Genomic DNA, 8221 nt, shown 5'->3' on the forward strand with positions numbered 1-8221 from the left:
GTCTCACTAGCGATCAATAGAGATCAGTGATCTCCTTGTTACAACACTTTTCGATACGCTTTTGTTGATTTGACCTCGATTCATTGTGCGTGCATGAGTATCGAATAGCAAATGGCTTCTAAAATGGCATGAGGAGAGATACCAAAGTGAATGCTCAAAGCAAAACTTTTTCATATTATTGCTGAATCAGGCTCTGTTTTGTTGGACTCCGATTTTGATGCAAGTGATCTGGAGATGTAGGTTCGAAAACGGGAGTGAGGTACCGGCATCGGCTGATCAGTCCCCAGCTAATCGTGGTGCTGAACACGTGCATGTAGCTGATGCACCTATGGCAATGTTCACCTGGGAGGACAGACACTTACAATAACAGGAGGTACAAACCATAGTGTGTCCCACCCCCACGCACCTGTCTCACAGAGACAGCCAGGCAGTCAACCCATCATACATTCCTGCTGGCCGTCAAGCCGCTGCTGCTGCAAACAGGCACTGACAGCAGGCACAACATGGCAGCAACAGTTGTTTTATGTTGATTTATGTGTGACACCATTGCTTTGTGCGCTTTTCAGAAAACTGAGTTTTTCTGGAAAAATATTAGCCTTCAAAGAGTTGCTACTGAACATCGACTGTTTATGCTGATCCCTGATAAAAGAAAATGTTTCTGCTGGTATCTGTTTAGATAAAAAAGAAAACAGATTTAGAAATGTTAACTTGCTGTTGGTCGAAAGATGCCTGTTATAATGTTATAATATTTTAACTGATACTATGTAAAGGGAATACTTTCTGTTAAAAAGCACCTTATTTGTTTAAAGTGTTTGCAAACCAAATACATGCAATACACTACTTTTGAGTTCATTGTTGCATTTTGCATATAACAATGTGATTGCTGTGATTGTCTGTGATTAAATGCGATTAAGTTCTAGGGTTATATCTGTCTCTCACATAATTACTCAATAAACCTCTGGGGCTAGAACCTTGATCTTGGTCTTAATCAGGAGCTGACATGATATGAGCAGACAAAGCAAAAAATGTAGCTGTCAGCAGCCTCTATAAAGTCATCAAAGTCAGCATCTTTCTTACAGCCAACTGCATAGAGAAACTGATCGAGAAGATGACATGGCAAAAGGAAAAAGAAGGGCAGCGACATCTGCTAAGCATGAAGCAAATTGCAGGAGCTGATTATGTGATAAGACATGACTGCCCTCATGATTTACTGTCGCTAGTGGTGGCTCACCCCCAGTTCATCAAAAACTGTCATGAGCATCTTTCACCTTCACCACAAGAGTGCAAGCAAATAGCTTCATATCACCTTGAATGAAAAAGGGATTGACCACGTTCCAATCCCAGTTTATCTTGGAGTCACTCTCGATAGTACCTTGTCTTTCAAAAAACATCTGCCGAAGGCTGCTGCTAAAATTAGGATGAGAAATGACCTACTTGCAAATCTGGCTGGTACAATGGGGACTAAAGCAAATGTATTGATGTCTTCCTCCTTGGCTCAGTCATACTCAGTGGCCAACTACTGCTTTCCAGCATGGAACCATTCATCTCACTGTAAACTGGTGGATACACAGCTCAACAAATCTATGCATATCATAATTGGTGCTCTCCATCCAACCCCTCTCAAGTGGCTAAGAGTACTAGCTAACATAGTGCCCCCTCACATTCAGTGTGATGCTTCTACTGCAGGCTTTTTAACAAAATATGAGAAGCACGACTGTTTACTTATATATGGTGACATTGTCCACCATCTGAGAATTCATCTCCTTTCCAGACACCCAATTTGGTTGTAGCCTAGGGATGTTTTTATTGCTAACGCATGGAAAAGGCTATGGGAGGTAGATCCTCCTACAAACTCTTTTCTGATCAGCAACCCAACAAACATCTGACAGGTTTTGACCTTCCTAGGCAGGACTGGGTCACGCTGAACCGCTACCAAAGAAGGCATGACAGATGTGCTGTGAACCTACATAGATATGGGGGTATCATGACAACCTGCTCTGTTCGTGGGGACAACAGCAAACCATGGCCCACATCATCAACGACTGTCCCATGCTAAAGTTCAGCGGTGGTCTTGCCATGCTGCATACAACCTCAGCATCTGCTGTTTATTGGTTGAGACGAGATAACTGCATTCGCTAAACCAACTAACATGTGACAGGAAGAAGAAGATAGACATCCCCGGCATCCACTGTTGCTTCCTCCCAAGCCCCGCATACTCTTCTATATACCATTGCTTTAAATACAATAGTTTTCTCTAATGGAGGAGCATCCCAACAGCCTTCGAGCAGTTCAGCTGCAAGATAATGGGCACCCATCCCAGTGGCAATCAGGGGGCAGAGCCCCCTAGTTATGATTATTTTATTATTATTATTATTAATGTATTTTAGGATACTTAGCATTAGTTTTACAGGTTCTTCCCTCCCCCATACCTAGTAGCTAAGGGTTATTTTTTAATAGAAACTACCTGCAGGACCATCATGTCCCTTATCAACTCCTGTTTTATAAAAAAACAATCTAAGGAAAGTGACTCACAGTAGGTTTTAGTCAACAGATATTTATAAAAGCACCCAATTTCAGATGTGAACTCAAGAGCATCAATTCCCAGTTTCCGGTGTTCTCAATGCATGTACTAAAGACTAATCTGAACAAAAAGTACAACTCATCCTTTACTTCCATCACATGTCTCCAAAGTAATAGTTTTTAAAAAAATGCAGAAACAAATATTTTTTCCACAATATCTACAAATATGTGTACAAATAAACCGCTTACTGTTGATGACAATAGAGAGCAAGTATTGTCATTTTTGGATAGTACGTCATTAAACACTAGTAGTTCCTGTTGCCTTGGGTATGTATGAACTTCTCACAATCTTTTAATCTGAGGTTCCCACCTGAGGATCTCTCAATGGTCTCACCCCACCATGATGGTTGAGCCAACAAAATTGCGGTTATGACAAATGCACTGCTGTTCAATGACTAGTTGCAATTAAATTCCACTTCTGTAAGGTGAAAAATAAGTACAAGTGTGTTTTGGGTTATGGAAGTCTCAACTTGTGGCAACTTCAGAGATACAGGTGAGCACATAAAACACTATTTTTGTCAACTGAATTGGAACTGATTTTACTGTAGCAACTTCCATTTTTTAATTAAAAAGAAGCAAATAGTTTTGACACTGATGAATACATAGCAGTCACCACTAATGATGTGTAAAAAGTACTGTACACAATGGACTTTGCCACCATTTTTTAATCATTTTGTGCACATGTCACAGAATGTAACCAGCAGCACACACATCTGAGAAGTAAGCGCAATCACAGGTAAGCAGTTCAGTCAGCAGCTGGTTCTTTGGCTGGAGCAGCACAAGCCACTGCTTCATCCTAAGTAAGCCTTGCGTGACAGGCCATCTCTGCTGAGGGATCAATTATCAGTTAGTGGTGACTTTTGTGATATTGTTTTGTCTTTTCCAGCTCTACAAGGTACTGCTTCATCATCAAAAATTGCAGGATATTTAGACATAAAGTCAACATACTGTTCATACCAATGAATCACTTGATGCCATGATTAACAGCAGGAAGTTCATAGCCAGTTGGAACAATACCACAGCAGATTGTATCAATTTTACTGACAAAGAATGAAAGAAACTGCTCACATGAAAAAACAGTACTATTTAATCCCATCACAAAATAAGTGTGAATGGCCGCATTAATTGAATTAAATAAGACCCTAGAATTCTTAAAATGACGGGATACTAAATCAGCGAAGAAATCATGTTTAGCTTTCTTAACTGCAACCTGGAAGCTGAATAGAGAAGTCCTAAAAATCTGTTTAGAAACAATCAGTCCATCTTTTTTCCAACGCCGTTCCACAGTTTGACAGGCGGTTGCATAGTTTCATTTAGCCAGGGAGCAGGCCTTCCCTTAATACAGCGTAGCTTGAGCAGAGCAATTGAGTCTAAAACCATTTTACAAGTAAAATTAAATTCTAAAACAGAATCATCGACACCATCATATTGGACATGTACATCAAGACTAGAGAATATGATTTTAAAATTGGATATAATAGAAGAATTTAAAAAGCAAGAACAGAGTGGAGCACAACTAGTAGTAGGAACATCGAAAGTAATATTCAGATCCATCATTATAGAAAAGTGATCAGTAAAAGAAACATCGCATAAATCAATATTATTAACTGAAATAACACGTGTAAGAACAAGATCAAGGGTGTGACTGAGAGAGTGAGTTGGCCTATTAATATGCTGGATTAAATCAAATGAGTACAATAGTGATAAAAAGTTATTAACCAAAGGTTTCGATTGACAACGAATGTGAATGTTAAAATTACCAACAATAAATACTGTTATGGGAGAGGGTAATATCAGCCAGGAGGTCAGAGAAATGAAGATATCATTAATTACAGGAGGTCTATAAACCACAGCAAACAACAAAGAAGGGGAGCTGCAAACTTCGAAAAGTTGCAGTTCGAAACTACTAAACAGACCCCTTGTAAGGCTCCGACACAAGAACATACTTTTAAAAACAGTGGCAATGCCCCCACCACGACGAGTCAGCCGAGGAGAGTTTAAAAATGAATAACCTGATGGAACCAAGTCAGTAAAACATGAAGAGTCACCATTTACAATCCAGGTCTCAGTGATGAAAAAGAAATCCAGTTTTGAGATAATACAGTCTTGCAGAATAAAAGTTTTATTAGACACTGATCTCACATTCAAAAGAGCAGCCTTCATAGAAGTAGAAGATCTTGCTGCAGGACGAGCGTGTGAAGATTAGCAGCGTTTACTCCCCGAGAGCACACTGAGGAAGAGTGATGCTTTGAGATGGAGAAATTAAAGCCAGTATCCAGCACCCATGGACCAGGGATGGAGTCCTGTGCAGAAGAAGATGGGTCATAGATGACTTGAAGACATCGAGAATCCAAGCTCTGGGACTTGAGTCGGCGTTGTTTAACAGCAATACCAGCTCTTCTTCCACGGTGGCGGCTGGTGCATTTATGTCTCCGAGAAGCATTCAGCTCATTGATACAGGTGAACACCAGCGTCCAGGTGAAGAAGTCAGGAGATGAATAAAACAAAGGTGGAGGTTCACATAATATCTCATCAGGAGATGAAAATTGAGAGGAAAGCAAGCAAGAAAATATGTTAAGTAAAAGAATTACGATCATAGGACAGTGGCCGCTGAGATTAAATAATACATAAAAACAAAGTTGAAACATAGATTAGCGAGACGAGCAGATGGCCAGCCACACCAGTCGGCTGTCCACAAAATCCTCTTTTCAGCTGCAAAACCCTGGATGGGAATGGGAGCATCAACTGACCCAACCAAACAATTCAAGCTTGCTATGGCAATAAAAAAAATGAACACAGTTGAATTACGGTTAAACTTGAGTCAGAGTCGGTGTGAGTTGTAATGTTACGCTTTTATAGTGTTGGGCCTGATTAACTCTCAGGACAGAATTCTACTGTCATCTGGTGGATGAAATGAAATCAGGCTGCAAGAAATCATGAACATGATAACTCATTAAAATTCATGAGTGGGGTGGAGCCTCCATCTAAAAAGGAAAAGGTGTAAAGGCAGGTAGAATGAACCGAAACTGAACCATTTGTCGAATCAAGCAATAGTGATGGTGATGTGAATTGGTCATCAGACATAGACATGGAAAGTGAAACTGATGCATGATATGGTACTGTACAACCAAACAGCCGTGGTATGCCCATTGAATTTGGTTGTGTAAAACTCCAGCAAGGTGTGACAGTAGCTACATGACAAGCAAAATATTAGGCCTCTAAGCACTGTTCTCAATGCAGTAACAGTCAATGTTCGTGTCAGGGCAAATGTGGAAGTCAGTAAGCCCTACACTGTAGTAGCCTACAATAACACAAGAGGTCATGTTGATCATGCAGGTCAGGCACTCTACCACAATCTACCCTCTCATGCTCCAGCTGCTGAAAAAAATATTAGAAAAGTGTGTAAAGAAATACACTCGTACTTTCCCGATTGCAACATTGGACTGGACATCTCAAAGTATAGAGCATGAAGGATGTGTACTAAATCTGCATTATTGTGGCAGTGGACATTAGACATGCCTTTTCCACTGTAGTTGTGTTGACGTTTTGGTATTTACATGTTTCTGTTACATGTAATAACATATTTATTTGTTGTTGGAAAACATTTTATATTTTATACAAATAATCAATATTCTTAAAACCACTGACAAGGCTGATGTCCCTTCTGATCCAAATTACACCCCCTATATAAGAAACATCACCTGGATGCACTAGGACACATCATCCGTGATGTATCCTGAGGTCATCGGGTGTTTTGGGTCTCGCAACATCATACACCCTTGCTCAGGCGACCCAGCCGGGGCTGATCAATCCCCAGCTTGTATCCTAGTAGCGATCCACGGATCAGCCCTCTTCATCCAAAGCCACCTTGAGACTTTCTCTGCGGCTTCACTTGTGGATTTAAAGGCCCTCTTCTTGGCCGCTCCTGTTATGCCCAACTGTGTGAGGACTCTGCAGAGTGAGTGCCCTGCAAATCCTCTGCAGCCAATTTCTATGGGCTCATAGAGTACCCTCCAGCCTCTGATCCTGCATTCCTCCACCAGTCCTGGTACTTTCCTCTCGCTAGCTTCCCCGATACGCTCTTCCCAGGGCACTGTCAGTTCCAGCATGATCAGCTGTTTTGAGGCCTCTGATGTAATGATCATGTCTGGCCGGAGTGTTGTTGTTATAATTTGCTGCGGAAACTTTAGCTGGTTTCCCAAGTCAGCCTGCAGCTGCCAGTCAGAGGCTGCGTGGAAGAGGTCTGTTATTACTGCCTTTGCCTGGGATTGCTCTCCCGCTTTAACGAAGGTAACTGCCTTCTTTGGGGCGTGGAGGAGTTTGCTTGTCTTGATGGCTGCAGCCAAGCTTTCAGCAACTGCCCTGAGCACCTTGTCATGTCACCACCAGTAGCGGTCACCTGCCAGTGCCTTAGGGCAGCTGCTGAGTAGATGTTCTAGAGAGCCTCTTCCTGAATAAAGTGGGCAGGATGGTGTCTCACTCTTTCCCCAGACGTGGAGGTTTGCTAGACTTGGCAGGGCATCGTAGACTGTCTGCACCAGGAACCGGACACGAAAGAAATCTCACCGCATGATGTCCGACCAGGTGATCCTTCGCTGGAAAGTACTCTCCCACCTTGTCCATGCACCCTGTTGCCGGAGTCCTACTGTCCTTCTCACTCTTTCTTCCTCCACCCCTGCTCGAACCTCTTCCTGGAGTAGATGGATTCTCTCCTTTCCCTGGGCCTTGCCGACCTGGGTCTTTGGGAAGTAGCCCAGACCTGCTCTACCTGTTGCCACGGTGCCCACCAGAGCCTTCTGTCTCAGGCGTGACTCTTCCACCTCCACAGCCTTCTCCATCCTCCATTTCCTGCCTGCCCTCATCTCAATGCCAGCTGCTGACACCTTACTGTCCTTGGAGTCCCTGTACTGTAGGGCTTCTCTGGTGCATGCTACCATGAATTCTTCCGTGAGGCCACTAAATGGTAGCCGCAGGATGTTCCTTGATCCATACAGTGCTGCGCTGGTGAGGCTGCGTGGGAGTCCCAGCCACCTCCGAAGAAAGCTTCTGATCTTCCTTTCAAGGGACTCAACTGTTGAAAATGGGACTGCATATACCAGCAGAGGCCATAGGACCCGGGGCAGGATTGAGTGCTGATAGATCCAGGCTTTAAACCTACCAGGCAGGCCAGACCTATCAACCTTGGTGAGCCATGTCCCAAACTCCTGGGTGGATTTCTGAATAGCAGCTGTGTCTTTCAGACTTGAGTCAAAGACTTTCCCCAAACTCTTGACTGGCTGCTCTGTGATGGATGGGATGACTGTTCCCACTAACACATTCCAAAAACATTGCAATTTGGCAATCTGTTTTTTAGGATTCCAAAAGAATGATCTGAAAGATAACAGGTTTGGATCAATAAAGTTTAAATCATAAGATTCATTTAAGGGATGCAAATATATCTGCCCAAGAGTTGGTTTGAGATGAGGTTAGGAATCTAGCAGTCTGCAGGTGAATATGCTTTGTTTGAGAGGATTGTAATCTTATTTTTATTTAGGCTTTGTTTAAAAAATAAGTTAATAGTTTGGCTGTTCTGATTGCTGGCTGTTTGAATGTTAGTTTTATGGCATTCCATCTGAGCCACACAGTTCAGTTTTCAATTGTT

This window comes from Erpetoichthys calabaricus, chromosome 1 (genome assembly GCF_900747795.2).
Source record: "Erpetoichthys calabaricus chromosome 1, fErpCal1.3, whole genome shotgun sequence".
NCBI classification, from domain to species: domain Eukaryota; kingdom Metazoa; phylum Chordata; class Cladistia; order Polypteriformes; family Polypteridae; genus Erpetoichthys; species Erpetoichthys calabaricus.